This window comes from Prinia subflava, chromosome 2, assembly GCF_021018805.1.
Source record: "Prinia subflava isolate CZ2003 ecotype Zambia chromosome 2, Cam_Psub_1.2, whole genome shotgun sequence".
Taxonomy (NCBI): Eukaryota; Metazoa; Chordata; class Aves; order Passeriformes; family Cisticolidae; genus Prinia; species Prinia subflava.
Genome location: NC_086248.1, coordinates 74392644 through 74412890, shown reverse-complemented (window position 1 = coordinate 74412890; position 20247 = coordinate 74392644). Strand labels below are relative to the sequence as shown.

General features: G+C 41.6%; 1 long non-coding RNA gene across 2 annotated transcripts in view; it reads left to right on the top strand.

The window, feature by feature from the left end:
- Positions 1-20247, top strand: part of LOC134547070 (uncharacterized) — a 148105-nt gene that overhangs the window by 44789 nt on the left and 83069 nt on the right. Inside the window, exon 4 of one of the 2 annotated variants that reach the window (XR_010079361.1) lies at positions 12288-15822. The exons of the other annotated variant lie outside the window; for it this stretch is intronic. This is a non-coding gene — a long non-coding RNA (uncharacterized LOC134547070). Of the gene's footprint in view, positions 1-12287; positions 15823-20247 lie in introns of those variants that run through there. 2 annotated transcript variants of the gene reach the window in all.

Sequence of the window (20247 nt, the reverse complement as noted above, 5' to 3'; positions counted from 1 at the left end):
AATCTATTTCTACAAACATATGCAGGATAAAAGATCCTCAGCTGAAACTATCCAAGAGCTTCAGACACTTCTTCCACACAGATGTGCTTTTCATCCCACTAACGAAAACTTTCCTTCATCAGGGCTTAAATTCTGGCCCTGTAGGAGCCAATTAAGCACTTTGTTGCTGAATTCAGCAGGGGCCAGATCTCTGCCCAGATGTTCCTCCTTTGCTTTAACATCTCCCTGCACTCCTGGGCTCCTATTGCCACTTTGTTGTGCTTCCCTTCACACACTTCATTCCTTTTCTTTTCCCCAATTGACAAACAACTATTTCTGGCAAGCAGCGGAAGCAGCAGAGGATGCTTGCTGGTATCCCTGCCAGATGATGTTTCCATCAAGTGGGTCAGTGTTGTGACTAGTGCAATCATTCTGGGGGATACTGTGCCCTCATTCATGACAACAATCAGCCTCTCACAACCCCTCACATAAAATAGCTGGCAAGAGCATCCTGTTATCTCTCCTTTTTGACTGTGTGTAGCTGGTATAGGCTACTCTGCCTCATGCGTGCTGTGCACTGGATACAGCTTTGTGAAGATTTCAATTTAGTTCTTCAATTGCTTTTTCTGCTGGGTCTGATCTAATTGCTGTCGGGATGCATAGCTGGCACTTCAAGTGGTAATGGGAAGACCTAGGAAATGCTTCTGAGCTTTAAAATCTCCTTAGGAAAGATTCTTCCCCTTTCAGAAAATTTGCTAAGCTTCTAAAACTTGTAAAAATAATTGGTCAATGTGGAAGAGAACTTAGACTGTAATACTAATGTGCTAAAATTCAATCACTGTGCACACCATGGCATCACTTCAACAGATACAGCTTAGCAAGCATTAGATTTACAGCCTTTTTTTCCAGCTTGGTCTGCAGAGATAAATTCTTCAGCAGTTGTCGGGACTTTCCTGGATTATTCTCAGCCAGACAAATCTCATATGTCTCCCTTTCCAACCCTAACAGCTTTTCACATACAGTTTAATTCTCTAGATATATTTGCCTCCTTTGGCATTTGGACCTTAGCCTTCATTTTCCCTAAAAATATCAGCAATTGTCAGGGAACTGTCCTGAAAATGAATAGGTGAACAAATAGTTTATTCAAGACCAAGTGTTGCACATGTGGGAGTGTTTCTTTGAGAATGGACAACTCCTGATTAACACCTTGGGATAATAGGACTGGCTGTTACTTGGGATGTTCAATTCCTCAGTGTTTCCACACTGGTCAGCCAAACACCTTGTCTGCTGGCTCTGATTCAGTTTCTGTTGCTTATTCTGGCATTACATTACAGGACAAACTCCAGACTGGGTAGGACTCAGATTTTTGTGGTCATTTCCAGTTTCTCTTTCCTGGGTGGGTGTGGCAAGCTGATAATTTATTTTGGTACAAAGAGTAATTAATGCAGATATCGTGAACTCCTAGTTGGACTACTTAAGTGTTTCCCTGGGACCAGCTATAACTGTTTCAGGTAATTGGAGTGTGTAATGGGTGTAATTAAACACACAACTCTTAGCAGCTAATTCCTATACCTGGTCTTTGAACTCTGCCAATTTAGGAGCTATAACATATGCTGTACCTCTGGCAGGACTTAGCAATAAATGTCCAAGGAAACCCCTTGGACACAGAGAGCATAAAAATCTCAGTCTGGTCAAGGGCTATTGACACACTCAAAGATATGATACCAATGTGAAGACCTTGAGTTGAGACTCAATGTGATGAAATCAAAACCATGAAATTTAAAAGGAAGATAGCAATTTCCACTACGTAATCATGGAAGGATGCCTTAAAGAGTGATTAATGTGGCATCCCATTAGCTTTAAGTACTACGGAACATCTGTCATATTTCCCCCCTGACTACACATTTCTGAGCACTGGTGTTTTATGTCATCTCACAGTACTCATTTTCTCCCTGTCTCTATAATTCATCTCAGCAATTGTTGTTCATATGGAAGTAATTATATAAATACACTTGATTAAATTAGCTTTCATCTAGTACAGTTTTGGGTTTTTTAAATATGGGCATTTCCCCTCCAAAAATAAGTCAGAGGAACTGATGTACATATTGTGCCACATGATGGAGATTACAGTCCCTCAGCACTTCTAAGGGAGGACATTTCAGCACACCTGAGTTCCAAATCCTGTACATGGGGTCAATCCACTGGGTTCCTCTCACAGAGGTACCTGGGCAAAATTTAGCTCATGGAAGCAGTCAGCTTACAGAAAATTTAGTGAAATTCTGGAAGCTGGCATTATTGGTTCAAGTTTTGCCGATTTGCAACCCTTGGAGGTTTAATCTCTCTCAAAAGTCAGTCGGAGACTGATAAAGACCAGACTGCACAGCACAGTGACCTTGGGCCCTCTCTTCTGTTACCGTGTCTTGGGTGCTTTAACACTGAGCAGATTGGGTCCAAGTGTAAGAGGATAAAGTCACAGTGATTAGGGATTTATCCCATGACTTCAGCACTGTTGGATCCTCTTGAACGCCTTAAAAGCCCTCATGAATTATGGACATGACTGTGCATGCCAACACACACTTTTGAAATATTAATTTTTTTATGTCTCAAAGTTGATTTGAAGAAAACCAAAATAAGCCACCACCTCAAGGAAGCAATGTGTGTTGCAATATGAATTACAGTCTTTATGACTTTCCCTGGCTCCTGCCTGTTAAGCATGGATCAGAACTGTACCTGGAGGGAGCCACAGTGGGGGCAAAGAGTGGCTCCCAATCCTCTCAGTCCTTTTATGACTGTGCTCAACATTCAGCCCTGCATGCCGTGCCAAGGCCCTTCACTTTGGAGCATTACAGAATGAATTTTTTTTAAATATCCACCACTTGGAGCATCTCTCTCTTTCTCCCCCTACCTCTATTTTGAAGAACCAAAAAAAGGAAACACCTTCTGTACAGGGCTGATTGCAGATCACTCCTAACCACCCACTCTCCTCTCCTCAGTCAGGCCGACCTGACTTCCCTTGGGTGCTAGACAAATCTCAGCATGCAAGTGTCGCCTGAATGAACAGGAGGTGGGAGGAGGAGAGGAGATGAACATACCAAACCTTGGATATGTTACCACGAGTCCCTCACTGCTGCACTCACTAAAGTAGGATTCACAGAAGGCAGGAGCATGGGGAAAGGAGAGAGGTTCCTTTGCTCCACAGGCACCTGAAGTAACTTGTGTCTTGTGTTCATAGAGTGGCAATTGTGGTGCCATTGCACTAAGCAGGAAACAGTCCCACACTGTGTATTTTGAAGGGGATTTTTTGTTGCTTTGAACACTACTGGCTGTCTTTCATCATCTCATCCCAAGTATACTTCTAAATAGGAACAGTCCCAAGTGTATTTCTAGATAGGAACTGTTCCTGGAATGCATGAGTTGCAGGTTGTTCCCTCACATAGGCACATGCTTTGATTCCCCACTGAAAGAAAAACTCCTTCCCCCTGCTCAAGGAGAACAGGCAAAATGGCTCCAGAGAGGAGCTGCCTCTCCCACTGAGCCACTTGCTTGCCTTGGCAGTGTGGTACAATAAGGTAGGGCGGGGAATATATCACAGATAGATGTAGATCACCTGAAGCATCTGCATCCTGGGCTTGCCCTGCATCCCAGCTTCTCATCCTGCCAAGTGAGGAGAATGGTACTGTGCCATCTCCCTTCTGGGCTGTAAGAATGTGTGCATTTCCACCCTGCCTCCTGCTCTGGGCACCAGTGAACTACATACATTATTATCCACCCAGACAGACCACGGTTTCTTACCTTTCTTTTTTCCCCACAGCTGGGGCTGGAGGATAAATACCCTGATTTATCTTATCTGTATATCACACACCTTTAAATAACAGATGGAACCTTTGGTGTATCTCAAGTTCAAATAGGCTGTATAAAAATGCTCTTTTCCAGCGAAGAAATTCTTAGTTCCAGAGGAGAAAGGCTCCCCCATGTCCTGAGAGGAGTTTTCTTATTATCTAAGTAATTTAATACAAAGCCAGATCTACTATCAATGTTAAGGGAAATAAAGCTAGGGATAAAGTTTAAGATGAATTGCATGTTTGGAATTCTCCATTAACCTTTTGGTCCCTAGGTCATCCAGAGCTGGTCACCCACATCTGGCCAAAATACAGCACCAGCCACCACAGAAGTCACAAGAAATCCTACTAACAAGATATAAGATTAATAGTAGGGAGAGAACCCTGTAAGAGGTTTGGGTTTGACTAAGCATGCACAAGGCTGGCTGCTTATCTGAAATATATCCAAATGACTGTTGCCTAAAAACTGTGAGCTTGGTAAGAATGAGCTTTTAAAATTGACTTGTCCTAGCTTTTTGTTTTAGTTGGTCAAAAATGGAAAAATGTTGGGATTCCATATTGAGAAAAGGCCCAACAAGAAGGCTGTTCTTTAGAAGAGACAAGCTGCTAACAAAGCTGGTTAAAGGCATGGATTTTCACTTATTCTGCAATGTGTTTAGTGCACATAGACCCCTTCTATTGAAATATGCTTTCAAGGCTGCACATTCATGCACTTGTATTAGGAAATTCCCAGATTTAAGTCATCTACACACCTCCAGTTCATCCCATTCAGAGTCTAGATTCCGTGGTGGTCCACAGCTTCCCAATGTCACACAATCTGTGCTGTGCTCACCCTGCCTCAGCCCCTGGACTCAATGGATGGCGTTCCCTTAGGGAGAAGCTGTGCAGCACGTTCCTGCCTCCATGCTGGTGTTGTGCAGTCCCTCACCTTATTTACCACCCACCACTGCAGGAAGAATCACTCATACCTTCATGAGCCCTCCTGCAAAATTTAAAGTCGGCAATGAGTTTCTTCACAGGTGTTTAGAACTAACCTCTCACAATAACTCTTATAAATGAAAAGCAATTCAGCACCTTTCTACATATAAGGAATACAAAGCACAAAGAGATGGAGGTGAAAGCAAGTTTCCCATTTACTACAATTGCAACTTTAAGTTCTGGTACTTCTGCCAGTCAGACTGAAGGGTTTTTAGGCAGAAATCAGAAAATGAAAAGTAAACAATCCCTAACCCTGATAGAAGAGGGGTTTGGGGGCATGAAGGAGGGTTTCTATTCCATTTTTCTCTGTGAAAAATGTGAATTTGAAACTGCAGTGTTTTTTGCATAGTGTTTGTTGGGCTGTTGCTTTTGGATGTAAAAGTCATTTTGTTATTACTTTATTATCTTAAAAGGCAATTTTTTATTTCAATCTGAAATCTTGCTTTAAAATTATTTTAAGAACCATTAAGCATATATTAAGCTTAAATTTAAAAAAAAATTATTAGTCACTATGCCAGTTGACAACCATGTGTGAGAAGTCTCGTTGAAGGGATGTAGCACTGCATCAAGGTCCCAGACTTGGGAGGAGCTGAAATTTCTCCCCAGCAGTCTTCAGTTGCCTTCAGCTTGTATTTTACAATTTCTTCCAGTCCCCTACCTCACTGGTAACAGCTTTTCCAGCTTTCCCAGGCAACAAGGACATCCAGCCAGGTTAACAAGCACGCTGCTGGCTCACCCAGGATCCTTCTTATGCAGAACAGGGGGGATAAATCCCCCTGAAACTCAGTGCAGTCTCCTTGCTGGTCCTCACACTAGCTTTTGGTCCCCTGAAAGCCAAAGCAGATGAGTAATAGGCAAAGGTGCAGAGCAGCAACTCCCCAAGATCCCGCACTGAGGCATATTCTGGATGCACACCTCTATCCCTCCATTCAGGTGAGCGTCTCTTGCCCCTAATTTATGCCCCTGCCATAAGCTGTGTGGGCTCAGTGCAGGTGTGAGGAGAGGTGTCTGTTCCCCACTCCTCTGCCAATATTCTGATTGTGGCATTTGCCCAGGGAGAGACTCTGCTAACATAAAACTGGGGTTTTTAACTTTCAAATCCACTCAGAGAAGTTGGGCAAAGCTGTGTTACTCCCTATATAAGAGGGCATGTTTGTTTGCAAGACTGACTCAGTACCAGTATTTCACACAGTAAATGATGAGACTAGGAAATAAATACTGGAGAGCAAGGGAAAGTTGCCAAGATGAGGCACTTCCTTGAGATGTTGAAGCCAGGATTTACATATTTCAGAGTGTTACTGTCTCTTTGTTCACAGACAAGAAAAATTCTAGGAGGACAGTTACTTTTCCTCTGGCAAACCCTCCTCCTCTCAAGACTCTCTCTCCCAAGTCCCTCTCCAGAGGTCTCATCTGTGTTAAAATAGGTGAAGTATGTTAGCACTTACTGCAGGAGGTTAATATTCGGAAACAAAGCCAGACAGACTTTGTTCCCAGGAATCAGTGCTGTTGGCAGAATGCACACTCATTCATGGCAGCTGCAAAACAAACCCTGTTCCTGGTAGCTGTTGTTACTATAAGAATGTAAAGCTGTTCATCCACCACTCACAAGAACTAAAAGCCAGCAGGTGCTTATTGCAGCAGCATTAGCAGCACTGCCTGCACAGGCTATTCCTAAATGCACTTTAGTCTTTTCCAGGACATGCTCCAATTCATTACATGAACATAAAGCTCCACGGTAAACAAAACAAATCAAACCAAAACATCATCCTTTTACTTGAAAGGTGTGATGTGCCCTCACAGAGAGGGGTTTTCTAAGTCAGGAAGCTCTGCAGTGTCGTGAAGGTGTGCAGAACTCCAGCTGCACACTGAGCTGTGTGGCAGCATAACAGCAAGGAAAACGTGGCACATCCACCCCTGGTGTCACTCTGCGGTCTGATGGGCAACACTCCTGGGATGACCTTGCCCTAGTGAATTTAAACAGACTCCTGACTGGGAGTGATAATAGGAATGGATGCAGAGGTGTCTCCGGACTGAGCACATTGCTATCCTAGAAACCACCATATCAGAACACAATCTTGTCATGTACAACTGCCAAGTACTGCACCTGGAAGAGGAGAGTAACACACATAAAGTAGATCTGTTTCCATATGCAAGGTACTGAATATTGCCTTCCTTGATGTAGGTGCAGAGGATGTAACACATGGCAATAGAGCTCGGTGTCATGCAAGATGATTTACACTTAGGAAGTGCTGTAACTCTCTTTTCTCTTTCTTGTATAATTTTCATCAGGTCATTTCACTGCCAGCAATTGAACAGATCTGCAAGCTGAGCAGGCAGGGGAAGCAGTAAAGCGAACACACATTAATAATGCTGGTAATGCCCCCATTAATGCCTGTCACTGTCAATCTCTAGCTCAGTGCAATTATCAAACGGCTGATGGGAAGAATGATAGGCTCGTGCCATGCAGCATGCAGCTTTTGAAAAGCAGTGAGGCAAGCCCAGGACATCTGAAGGGAATTAATGGCAAATTGATGGCAGCCAGGCAATATTGAAGCAGCAGCCAGAACAGCTGTTGCTGATGTTCTCCTGTTCTGTCATCCTGTCTAAGCCAAGCAGAGGCTGCCAATACATCCTGAACATGCAGAGAAACTGACCCCTCTGCCTTGGCTGGCTCATTTGTGGTGGCTTCTTTGGCTTGAGCCATTATTTTATTCTGAAGCTTGCTTGGTTAAGCTGGCAGTTGGCTTTAATAACAGCCTTCCCCCTCCTGCTCTCTCTTTTCTCTCCTCATTTCAGGGTACAGTAAAAATTACACATAATCATTTGCCATGACAGAGCTTAATTTTAACCTCTCCCCCCTGTTTCATGTCTCTAAAGCAATGCTGAAACAAGAAGGGTAGCAAGAGCCTTCAGCCAATTAGCTGAGCCATGCCAAAGCTTTCTGTCCCTTGCTCCATGGTAAGGTACTTCTTGGGGGGAAAAGCAGGTGTCTAATCCTAGCAGCAGAGCTATACTAAATGATCCCTGCAAAAGCATGCAGAAAAATTGTTGAGAGCACATTAAAAGGTTTAATAAATTACACAGGGACAATGTTTCATCAGAAGATAGGAGGGATAGCTCCAGCCATCCACCCACATGTTCCTTCGTGCTTTCTCTATCCAGTGAATTGGATGGTTGTGCAGAAATCAGTTTCATGAGGTCTTTTCACTGGTCCAAGAAGAATTGCCATCATCACCACTTTCCTCAAAGGAGCAGGACTAGTGCTTTTCTCTCACACTCAGGCTGAGCAAATCCAAAATTACTCCACAGAAGGTGACTGAGTTCTGTGAATAAAAGGAAACAGGATAAAGTTTCTCAACACTGAGGGTCCCATCATCCTGGAAACAGATTCAGAGCAAGCCTGAGTACAGAAATCTAATTGCCAAAGTGCAATGGATGTGATGATGTACAACAGATATGAAAATGTCAGTGGCCTAATGTACAACTGTCATTTTATAGCAGAGCACAGATTTTTGCATCCTACTGAAACCTGAGCTGACATATAGGAGACTTCATGACAGGTCTTACGGGAAATTTTATAGAGAGTTGAACGTGGATTTTAGTTCTCTGTAAAGCAGTGTCCTGATTGTGGAACTTAGTCTAATCATCCAGGGCTCCATGTCACACTGGATCTCTGGGAACAATGCTAATAACACAAAAACTTTTCCTTTAGATTTGTTACTATTGTTTGAGTTATGATGTCCCTAGAGAACCAAAGGCTGGGTAAGGGTCCTACTGTTGTGGGAAATATGGAAAGGTGTAGTAAATTACATTCTTGCTCTCAAAACTTTCATATCCAAAATGATAATGTATTTTCAGTCCATATTTCATGAGTATATTGATATAATAGTTTTCATCTCAGAGACTCTGTAATCACATCTCATTGTATGATGTAGTCGCAGTGCAGAGTGCAAGTGTTAAATATTCACTATGCAATCCAAGAGTGAAGACACTTCAGCCCAAGACAGATGAATAAAGGTTTTACTTATAGGGCAAGTGCTAAGGGAGGATTAGTGTTCATACAATCCAAACAAGAGCAGTGTGTTTAATGTCTGGCTTGAAAGATTCATGGGTAATAATCTCCGCAGTTTCTGGCTTCATACTACAAATAGGGATATTATCCTACTTGGATAGGAACATTGGCTGCTGCAGTCATGCATCGTCTTGACCAGCATAGCCAAGGAATACCCATTCATCCATTTCTCCCTGGATGTCCAACCATATCACTTCCCTGCTACCACTGCTGAAGTTAAACAACTCTCAGCATTACCAGTTCAAATCCCTTTTTGGTGGTTTACGTAACTGTGCTTGGAAAAGTTGGCTTAAAATTCTTTGCAAGCTGTATCTTTCAAGTCTGTTATGTAGCTCACTGGTAATGTTCATGCTACAGCAAAACAGTTCTCCTTGCCATATAAGCTGTCAGAGTTTTGTTGTTCTTATTCCCCGTGTCTTGCAAACTGGGAGGAAAAAGCCCAAACAGTCATTGCAGGCACCACACACAATTGATATGAAAAAGCAGCACTGACACCAATGACATCATTTTCTCAGCTCAGAAGAAAGCAAGGGCACTGAGCTGAAATGTGTTTGAACTGAGTAGGCTGTTTTGTTAGTCCTGTGTTGCCCATGGAATCTGCAGAACTGCTTACTGTGATCTTCAGCAGGAGATAGAGTTTGGCTTTCATGTTCTGTTTGTCACAGTGGGGAGCAGGAAAAAAACCAACCTGGATTCATTATTTCCATGGAATATTTCTGGATGACAAATAGGTAGAGTTCTTGTGAGCTGCTGTGAGGCATTCTACTTCAGACATGAAGTGCCTGATGCTTATGAGAAATGTGGAGATACATGGCACCGTGCATTAAGATTTCCACAAGCCTACTCCCTCCTTCCACCTGCCCACCCTGTCTATTAATTTCAGCATTTTCTCTAGAAGTGCTGACAATGTTAATCTCATCCAGACAGATGGAAAATGGTTACAAAAGGTCCATGAATTTGCAAGGGCAAAGGACAAGTATTGTGAGCAGCCTTCACCCACCTGATATCCAGTCTTCATCCACCTTGTCCACATTTAATCCCTTGTATGGATTAAATGTCAGTTCATTTCTATAGGGTCAGCAGAGGAAAGTGAGGATGGTTTAAAAGCAATGCCCTCCCCTCTCCTCTCCCTGCCACCATAAGCAGGTGTGTACACTGGGTGCCTTTGAGCTTCCCTTATAGAATCAGAAAATTTTATTTCAACACAAGAACTCTGTGGGTATGGGCACATAAATTCATGGAGTCATTTAGGTTGGGAAAAACCTCTAAAATCATTGAGTCCAACTGTTAACTCAGCACTGCCAATTCCAACACTAAACCATGTCCCTAAGTGATGTGTTACATTCTGGGCCATCAATTGACCTTAAGCATAAAGCCTACATGTCAGAAAAACCTCCCCATCTGGTTGACTCACAGGCCTTGAATGGAAATAAGCAATCTGAATTACAATTGTACAGCCTATGAGGAATAATGCATACTCAAATAACCATAACACCTCATTCTCTGGTCTCTTTACCTCCTCTGTGAAAAAACAGCACGTCAGATCTCTCATGGTGCTTTTTAATGTAGTAACATAATGTAATGCCCCTTAAAGTGTTACTTTTCTTCTTTAACCATCATCACTACATAGTGCTCTATCAAACCTGGCAAAGGACAATTAGTTTTCGAAGAGTTTAAAGACTCAGTGGTGAGAGTAGAAAAAACAAGGTGAAAAAGATTGGAAAGAGTGTTGCCGTTTAATTTTTTTTTTTTGCTTCTATGCCTTTCTTTGATATATTGAGCATATTCTGTGATTGAATATTCAGTCACTATTATGACTGAAGTGTGTTTTTGAGTGACCAGGAATAGTTGTGGTAGTCATCTGACAAAGTAAAGAATCATGAAGGGATTTATGCTCTCTGTGTGCAGAGCTACCAGAAGTACCAAAACAGCAGGCTGTTCATTCATAAGGGTCAAGTTCATGGAGAAGGTCCATTGATAGAGCTGGGAGCAGGAATAGGAGGAAAAGGGTGTGCTAAAGCTTGATCTGACAGTGCAAGGCAAATAACAAAATTTCTTTTCATCTCCAATCTTTCCTTTTCTCTCTGTTCCTGCTAATGATCTTTCTGTTCCTTTTCTTGACTTTCTTGCTGCAAAAACATTTAGGTGCAATTCATTACTCTCTGTTTGTTTGCAATGTGGATCAGCTCTACATTGAGGGCCTGTGCAAGCGTGTAACTCCAGGACTCATTTACAACACCAGGATTTTCAAACCATGATGGTGATCACCTACCTGTCACTTGAGGCCCTGCTGGAATCAGCTCTGTCTTCTGGCAAGAGACTGGGTCATGCCATGCTCTCAGCACACCTGGGCAAGAAATGTTTTACCTCTCACACAACAAATCTTAAAAGTCTGCATTTTTTTCCTGCTGTGTGTCAGATCAAAATTTTTCTCCTCTGATAAGAGACAGTGTCCTTCCATGACATTCTCAAGTCTGAGGCATTCATCTCAGATGGTGAAGCTCCAGATTTAAAGTCCCCATGTGTTCACAGAGGTTGTGCTGGTTACAACTAAAGCTGACTTTTGGTTCTACCCTAAAACAGGTGCTATGTTATTTACTACTCTGGCTGAGAATGCTCTGAGTTCCTTTCTTGATGAAAATGTCAGAATCAGTGAATTTCTGCATCAATGAGCACAGAAGTCAGTGAGCTGACCAACGAATAAGAACATTTCATCAAAAAAATTCTTGAGACTATAAAAGCACCACATTCTTTAAAGTAGCTGCATATTAAAAGATTCTAAATGGCAATTTTGCAAGTTCTATTATCTCTTTAAAAAATTCCATTTGACTAGATGAGTCTAGATCTGCTCATATAGTGATGTAATTAAAGTAAAATATTCTATTGTACCAGCAGCCACCGGAGATAGGAAACCCCATTTTCTTCGTCAGATCTGAAAAGATAAAATAGTGCCCATTCTACGTATGGCAAATGTGTTCCATGCAAAAGGTGGGTCCACATACTCTTCTAAGCCAGTCTGCCTGCTGTATACTGCCAGTTCAGTTCTGATCCCACCACTGCTTTTCCAGTTCTTTACAAAAACCTTGAGCTAAGCCTTTCCTCCTTTGAAGGAGCAATTAGCTCCCAAAGAGGAGGAAGTCCATCCTGCAACACATTGTTGAGTTTTTTCCTATTTTGTTCAGCAGGTACAGCTGTTTTTCAGTCTGACTGAAATGCTGTGAATGGCCCTTCACTCAAGTCAGAGAACTTTCTCAGCAGGAGGTCAGGCAGCCATGCATTTGACAGTTTGCTTTGTTTAAAAAAAAAAACAAAACAAAACATCAACTTAAATCCTTTTGCCTGACTACAGTCAATTGTTTTTGAGACCTTGGCAATTGTCTTCGTTTCTGTGTAACTTACAGTTAATGTTGACCCAGCAGATTCCCAGCCGAGAAGGACTTCCCAGCTAACACCAAGAAAACCCAACTGACTGGTGAGAGGAGACACTCCTACTGCAAAGGCAGTCAGAGTTTGGACTCTGATACTTTTCTTTTGGACAACTGACTTTAATTCAGAGCATAGAGAGCATGACCAAAAATCACTAACATTTGGAGACTTCTCAAGGATCTGTGAGATCATAGATCTCATCCTGATGTCAAGAAATAGATAAGTTGTTTTTTTTTAAACGCTGCTGTAATTTCAACCCTTTGTCAATAAATTCAGCAGAAAGTTCAGCACTGAATGAATGTGAAGGCCAAACTGACTCCACTGGATCCTGGTGGATGGATACTGATATACACCCAAAATCTTTCTCATACATTTTTAATGCTGGAGCTGTATTCTTGGTAAACAGAATACTGCTGAATTCATCTCCATGATTCTTGAAATCGTGTCAAAAATTTCATTGAAATGTTTAATGTGCAGTACTGAGATGAAGGCCCAGTTTTCCTTTAGCTTATTTCCATGAAGGACTAAAATACAGGTGGTTCATGGTCAGACCTGGAGATCTGTTGGTGTGGAAAATGGTCCTCCCCAAAGAAACCAGAAAAGAATGAATTGGAATAAAAAGCAGGGCACACTCCTATCTGCTGCACAGGCATGGCCATTAGATCAACCTGTTCATGCTGCCTTTAATTAAGATTTAACAGTCATTGCCAGATGTAAGAAAAAAATCCAGGCACTTGGGTGTTTGTCAGAGATGAAGGATGTCTTTCTTGTCCTGTCCCAGTTGAGAATATCATACCTTCCACAGCACACACTGCAGTACCAATGTGTGTCTCCCAGGACTGGTATTTAAAAGGGTTTTCACTTCATACACAGACTCACAATGGAGTTGTGGTATTTCCAAAAATTTCTGTACACTGGCCTTTATGTTCTTTGCCTACTCCAAATGTGTCAGAGGAATTTAACTGGAATGTATCTCTGCAATTACCGTAGCTCAGTTGATGTTGCCGTTTGGTAATTTGCTGCACTTTGTCTTTATGTCAGAACCTTCAAGAGCATAAAACTGCATCAAATGACTCTCTGTGGAGAGTTTATGGAGTTGTTATATTTTGTTTATCAAAAATACCTAGCTATTAGAGAGGGCTTCAAGATAAAGTTTTATGCAGAGATATTGGTGAGGTGTCAGAGCAAAAGTTCCCTTCAATGTACTGTTAGCAGTGTCAGAAGCCAAGAATATGTATTCAGGGATAAACAGCAGGATGAAGCTGGCTTTCTGTGTGTCCCTGGTAATCTGGATATCTGTACATGATTTTAAATACAATAAATTGAAGGAGAAGATTAAAACCACAATTGTTATCTGTATGTTGCCACAAGGATAGGTAAAAGGATGCTTTTTCACTCTGTAAAGCTTTTTTACTCCATGAAGCATTATATCCTGTTACAATCTAGTTGGTGCTACTGCCTCTAAAAGCTGGTCATGAAATCAATGACGTTACAGACTGTGACACTACCTAGCACTGAGCTTGGGACTCCAACTTACTGATTAGACCACTCCACACTATACTTTGTTGATTATCTTTCTTTTCTCTCACTCTGCATTGCAAGCCAACAGCCGAGGAATTACAGGAGCAAGGACAGTGTACAGTTCTATTACTTATTACCACTAGTTGTATTATACTTCCAGAAATTACCTTTCTTCTGTTGTATACTCACCAAGCAGAATTGCAACCTGAAGCACTATGGCTGAGACATTTAGGCCCCAGCTTCTTTTTTTAAGGGCTTTTACAAATCTTGAAGTAGCTACCCATAACTTTATGGGGAGTGTCAGTGCCACAGTGGTAAAAGCAGCAGTAATTGGACTTTGTGACTTGCTGACTCCAGCAGGATAACTCTCTAAAAGCCCCAGTGCACCACATTTTCATGCATAAAGTCTGCATGCACCTAATGAGGGTGCAAACTGCAGAGCACAGTGGGGTTTGAGTAAATAAAAGGCCTGTACTGTCATTAATGAAAGAAAACTGGGAGGAGGAGGGAAAGTGGTTGCTTCATAAGCAAACACACCACATGTACATGACATGGTGGTGATGGATTCACAGCCCATGGAGGCCACACTTTTGCCTACCTCACCTCCCACCCAGGACGCTCTGGTGCTCCTGGATGTGCTCCTGCACAACAGCTGCAGCTCTACTTGGTGCAAGGGGCTCCTCAGGTTTTATTCCTGTGTGGTTCTCCCTGCTGGACAAGCACTTTACCTTCAGTGCTGGTATCTACAGGAAACCCTCAGGAAACAAGATGAGAGTGCAGTGTTTCTTTTACCCCAGAAGAAGCACAACAGGAGCAGCTTCAGTCACCTGAAGTCGTGAGAGGACATCAGATTCCACACAGATCCCCCAGCAAATCCATGAAAAGCCTGCTGCAGTTTGGCAGAAAAAGACAACATTCACCATGATTTTTCAAATCCCTCCAAGGAACCATTTCCTTCTGCAGAGCTGTTCTAAATTGCACAGAGACCCATTTCAAGCACTCAGTACCTGCCCTCTGCCAAAAGTGGTGGTGGCAAGGTTTGAGAACCATAGTCTGTTCAAGCGAAACTTGCCCACTGACTTTGTTTTGCTGACACTTCTGTCACATGTCATGGGTACCAAGGAAACCAAGCACTGACTCTGGTGGAAATGGCTGATAAACCCAGTCCAGTCTTGCTCATGGCTACATTAATGACACATTCACAGCCACACTGAACAGATTTGGAAAAAGAAACTACTTTGGACACAAATATGTGCTGTCATTTTGCTATAGAAAAAAGTCTTCTGCAGAAGAAAACAAAATGGAGCCATATGAATGTAATGGGAAAACTGCATGGAAAAAGGGGAAGGAATTATGCTGTAGACATTGGAAAGTATATCTCTTTTTGCAGAATGGTGATGTCAGAGAAATGCTCTGTGACCTGGAGACTAAATAAAATGTCACCAGGCTTCCAAATCCAGTGAGGCAAACCAGTAAAACAAAGTGTTTTTTCATGTTATTAAATGCATTTTCTCAATAGTATTTTTTGTGTGTGTGCGTGTGTGGCAAATCAGCATTGGCACACAAGCCAGCTACCATATTAATAAATCAAAAAACCTTACCAGATTGTGTCTGTGTATATAAATTTACCTTGTATGATAAAATTGAGTGAGGAGTAAATCTTCTAAAAAGCCCAAGTGCTGAATAGTTATTTTTAGAATTACTTCTTCTATACCCTGTTTTTAAAAATTACTCCTTCTATACTCCTCCTGTACTGGAAAATGGGAAGGGTCAAGTCTGAATTGCTCTGTTGATTGCTCTAACATGATTTACAGCATGGATCCAAAATTATGCATTTATACTAAAACATTTAAACATTATAATTTCAAATACTACCTATAATCATATTCAAAGCTTCAGAATGCTTCTCAATAAAACATGAGCATGCTACATAAGTTGAATTCCTGAAGCTATAAGGCATCATAAATACCAACCCTTCCTCCCCACCCCAGAAAAACCTACTCAAATATGTTACATTAAAAAAAAAAGTACAGTATTCTGGTAACCAAATTTTAATTCTGGATTGATGCCAATCCCAGAACTGTTAGCCTGCCTGTGAGCACTGAATTTGCAGTGAGATGTTTAGATTATAACATGATTTTAACTTTATACTCTGAAATACTGTCTTGCGTTATTAATGTGAGGGAAATGACTTGGACTTGGACCAAAATCAGTCTTGCCTTTGAAAGTAGTTAGTACAGGTCGATTTTTTGAGTATTTTTCATAATCTAACACAACAGAGAAATCAAGTCTTGAGTAAGTCAAGAGGCTGTGGCTCACAATAGTCACAGGATGCAGGCACTATGCACCAGCAGCAGTAATGGAGTGACCCATGGTCAGACTGTCCAGACAACGGGAATGCTCACAGTCTCTTCTCCTGGAGGAAGAAGATACTGGTGGCATTTGATATTTTATGCTGATAGAAGCTGTTTTCAAAAGAGCAGGGAATCCATTTGGTCTGTTTTCAAAACCTGCTTGACTAAGCTCTTGTGGTTAGATTTGGTAAGTCATGAGGGCCTTGTCACCTTCAGGAGACTGCCAGAAAAACAAACTACTGCAAAGAAATCAAGTGAGAAAATGCAGTTAGTGGAAAAATAGTTTCCAAGTAGCTGTGAAATGGAAGCAAAGAAAGAAGAGAAGAGCAAAAGGTACAGCCCTTGTACTGCCAAGAGCATCAGCCTGCCTAAATTGAGAGCTAATGTTATATACGCTATGCATAGCATTATACTCTTCTTAACTAAAAGTGTATTTTTATTAACCCCACCTCAAAGGAGAATGCACGGCTTTAATTTACAGATGGGGGTAGGTTCATGAACTCAGGCAGGTTTTATAGAGAGGCCACAAGGTTAACAAAACTCCACGGGATTCAGCCATCCCTTGTACAAACATTAGCTAATTGACAGTGACATGTTTGTCTCACTCCTTACCCTGCTCCCAGAACAAGACTGTCAGGGGAAGACGCCTTCCCTTGTCAGCTCAGGGGCACATCACCACATCCCCCAAGCAACTCGTGGGGTTGGTTGGCCATGGTAATGTGGAATGAAGTAGAAATAGGGAGGTGATGAGGGGCTCATTTCTGTTGAACTGTTGGGGCTATGCTTTCAGTGAGCAATAGGCGTCTCAGTCCACAATTAGCCAAGGAGGGGCAGTTTTGTAGACTAGGGCATGAGTGTGGTTCTGGTGTCACCTGAACCTGAAGGAGTCCCCAAAACTGCTTTTGTCCCACAGACTCTTCTTGCTAGCCCTCCCACAGGGCCCATAGAGCCCTGCAGCTCTGCTTCTTGTGTCCTCTCTGATGTGCCTGGACCTGCTCACCATCAGGGAAAGGCTGCAGGCACTAAAGCAGCCCATATGCTCATTTAGGATGCTGGCCTGGCATGTGGTCTCAAAGATAACATCAGACCTCATTAAGTCTACACTCTGAGCAAATGTTTTCCTTCAGCCCACTTGTCAGTTTTAGGATAACAGAAGCACATCTTTTGAGTTTCTTGGTAATCCCAGTGAGATAACATATGCTGGAGCAGGGGTGGCAGGGGATTTGCAACCCAACACCAGCATGCTCGCTGCTCTTTGAAGAGCGAGCTGTTTTGCTGCAGTGTTTAAAAACTGAGAAACGTGTCCCTGTGATTAGTGACAACCCCTGACACCATCAGACTCCCTAGTCAGCTGTCTTTCTCATTTCCAGATGTTGCAAGGTTATCTCAGTCACCCAGACAAACATCTGCAAATTCTGTATCCCTGCTTTCTCCCAGAGACACTCTGGTGGAGTTGGAAAGCACCACCTCGTGCAGTTGGTTAATTTGGTTAAACATTTAACAAGTTCTCTCTTCATTATTGCAGCTGTTCCTTGCTGGTCAAATCCCACAGGGCTTTTGCAGGCAAATTTCACTCAGTACTCAGTCTGCATTTGAAATACAGGGCTGAACCCGTTATTTACAGGCAAGCTTCTAAGTGTCTAGTAACTCATGACAAAGGCAGATGCCATTTGATCTTTACCAGCTCACTGATGTAAGCAAAAAGAATCATCCAGAAAAGCAAGAGTATACTCTTCTCTTGGCATTTTTCTTTACTTTCTAAAAAAAAAAAAAAAAAAAAAAAAAAAAAAGAAGAAGAAATAAATAAAATCTAAGAGCCTAAAAGTGAAATAGTGAAATGCAGACGTATGTCTTCTTTGCAGAAGAGACCATGAGGCTATAATGTGGCTTTAGCAAAATGGCTGAGCTGCCCAGAGTGCTAACTGGAAGTACTTCAAAGAAAGCCTGACCTACAGAATTTCCTCCCCAACTGCCCTTTGAAAGATTAGACCTCCTGAAACTGTTCTGCCTGGGTCACACTCACAGCACGTCCAAAGCCTCTGCTTGCTCTTGGCTTACAAAAATAGAACATCAGCAAATTCTTGATCCTCAGCCTATATTTTCCTTTTTGCCTTTACCTCCTGTACTCCTAACTGAGGCCTCAAACATCACAATAAATACTTCCAAATCAGGAGTCATTGCCTCTAAAAGATATTTAGGCTGTTGTACACTTCTTTAGGAAGAATGTAGCAGAGCTAGAAGTTCTTTTTCTTATTCCTCTATTTATACTTCATTTAGGAAACAACTGAGCCATACACATTTATTATTTTATTCCCATTAGGGCTCTGGTTTTGTGAGATAACAGAGCACCTGCCTAACATTGGTCAGGCCAGTATTTTATTCAAAACCATTTGGAATCCTGAGTTTAAGTGCTTTACTAATCAACGCATCAATAGCCACTTTCAGTCTCAAATCTTTGTATCCTGGGATTGTCAGATCTTTTTCCATTCAGCATTGTGCTTTTCTTTTGTCCAGGAACCACATGCAGGGAATGCCAAAGGCAGACACACAGTAAAGGCAGCCTCCCTTAGTACCTGATATTTTCACTAACATAATTGTGATCACAACAGCCTTTTCTGAAGATTTTTTTTCTTGTAAGCTTGTAAACAACAGAATATAATTCATTATTTCCTATATGGGTTGCTTTAGCTTTATTGCTGCTCATATGTCTCCCAGGCAGTGTGAGTGAGAGTGCTTTATTTTTCCTGAAATAAATTAATACCAAAACCCAGCAATTTTTACTTGAATACAAGACTGCATTGTCCAGAAAACACAGAGGTAAAAATATGTATGATAAGCTAGCAAGTAATGAGTGTTGATGGTGTCATAAACCTGAGGAACATGAGAGATAAAGGGTAAAGTGAACTTGCTTTGGTAAAGTCATTTGGAGAAAGAACAGCATAGAGGCTTTGCATATTAGTCTTCCATATCCACATCAGATCTCTCAGCTCTGGGCTGGAATATGAATAGGCATCTTTGCACGATTAGGGTGAGAGCTATTAACCATGCACAGCATCATTATAGAAATGTTATCTTTCTGGCTACAGACTGCAGAGTTAATCATTCAATGTCCAGTTATTCCTAGAATGACAGCCAAAAACTTTCATCACTAAAAATGTAATCATGAGAAAATTATAACATTTTATATGTAGTTTTGATAACTAGTGAAGATATTACAGACAGGCCTCTCTTACAAAGTAATTGTGGAGTTAGTGAACTAATCATGAGATACTCATTAAATGAAAGAGAAATTTAAACATATTGAAGTGGGTTTTTTCCCAGTGCAAGCTCCAAGAAGTGTGTAGGAATGAGCTAACAAAGCCAAGTGGCCTTGACAGCCCAGTGGTTCAAATGTAAATTTGTTGTATACTTAAGCCAGGACTTCAAAACCCTTAATAATTTGCAGCCTCAGCAGAGTAAAACAAACACTTGGAAAGAGGTCTGAACTTAACTGGACTAACAACTCCTTAAAAGAAAGTGTTAGAAATGATTGTGCATAGAGTGGAAAACCAGCTGTAAGTAGTTCATTTTTCAATTTACAATTCTACTTAAGGGAACTGGTCTGATTTAATATATTTATGGATGATATTGGTTCAAAATCAATCAGTACAAAACAGAGCATGTCCTGATAAGATTTTCTGGTGACCCAAAACTAAGGGCACAGCAAGATTAATGCAGGATCCAGATATCACCTAGAGAGTTGTAGATGCCTTTCAGAATAATAATAGCAAAAGAGGCTGAATTTCATTTGTATGGAGTACTGTAGATTAATAACATGAATTTTCATCCTGACACAGAAGTTCACCACTTGAGGATGGTAAACGGAGATGCCTGCATAATGAAAAAGTAAAAATGTTAGCTTTTATTTTATGTGTTTCTAAGTAAGGTATTTCCAACAGAGTTACGAAAATCTGAATCCCGGATCCTGAGCTGCTGATATCACCTTACCTGAAATAACTACAGTAGTTCTGGAAGTCAGGCTTGAGAGACCACAGATTCAAGCTGAAACAAGTGGTGACAAGGATTACTAGGATGCACA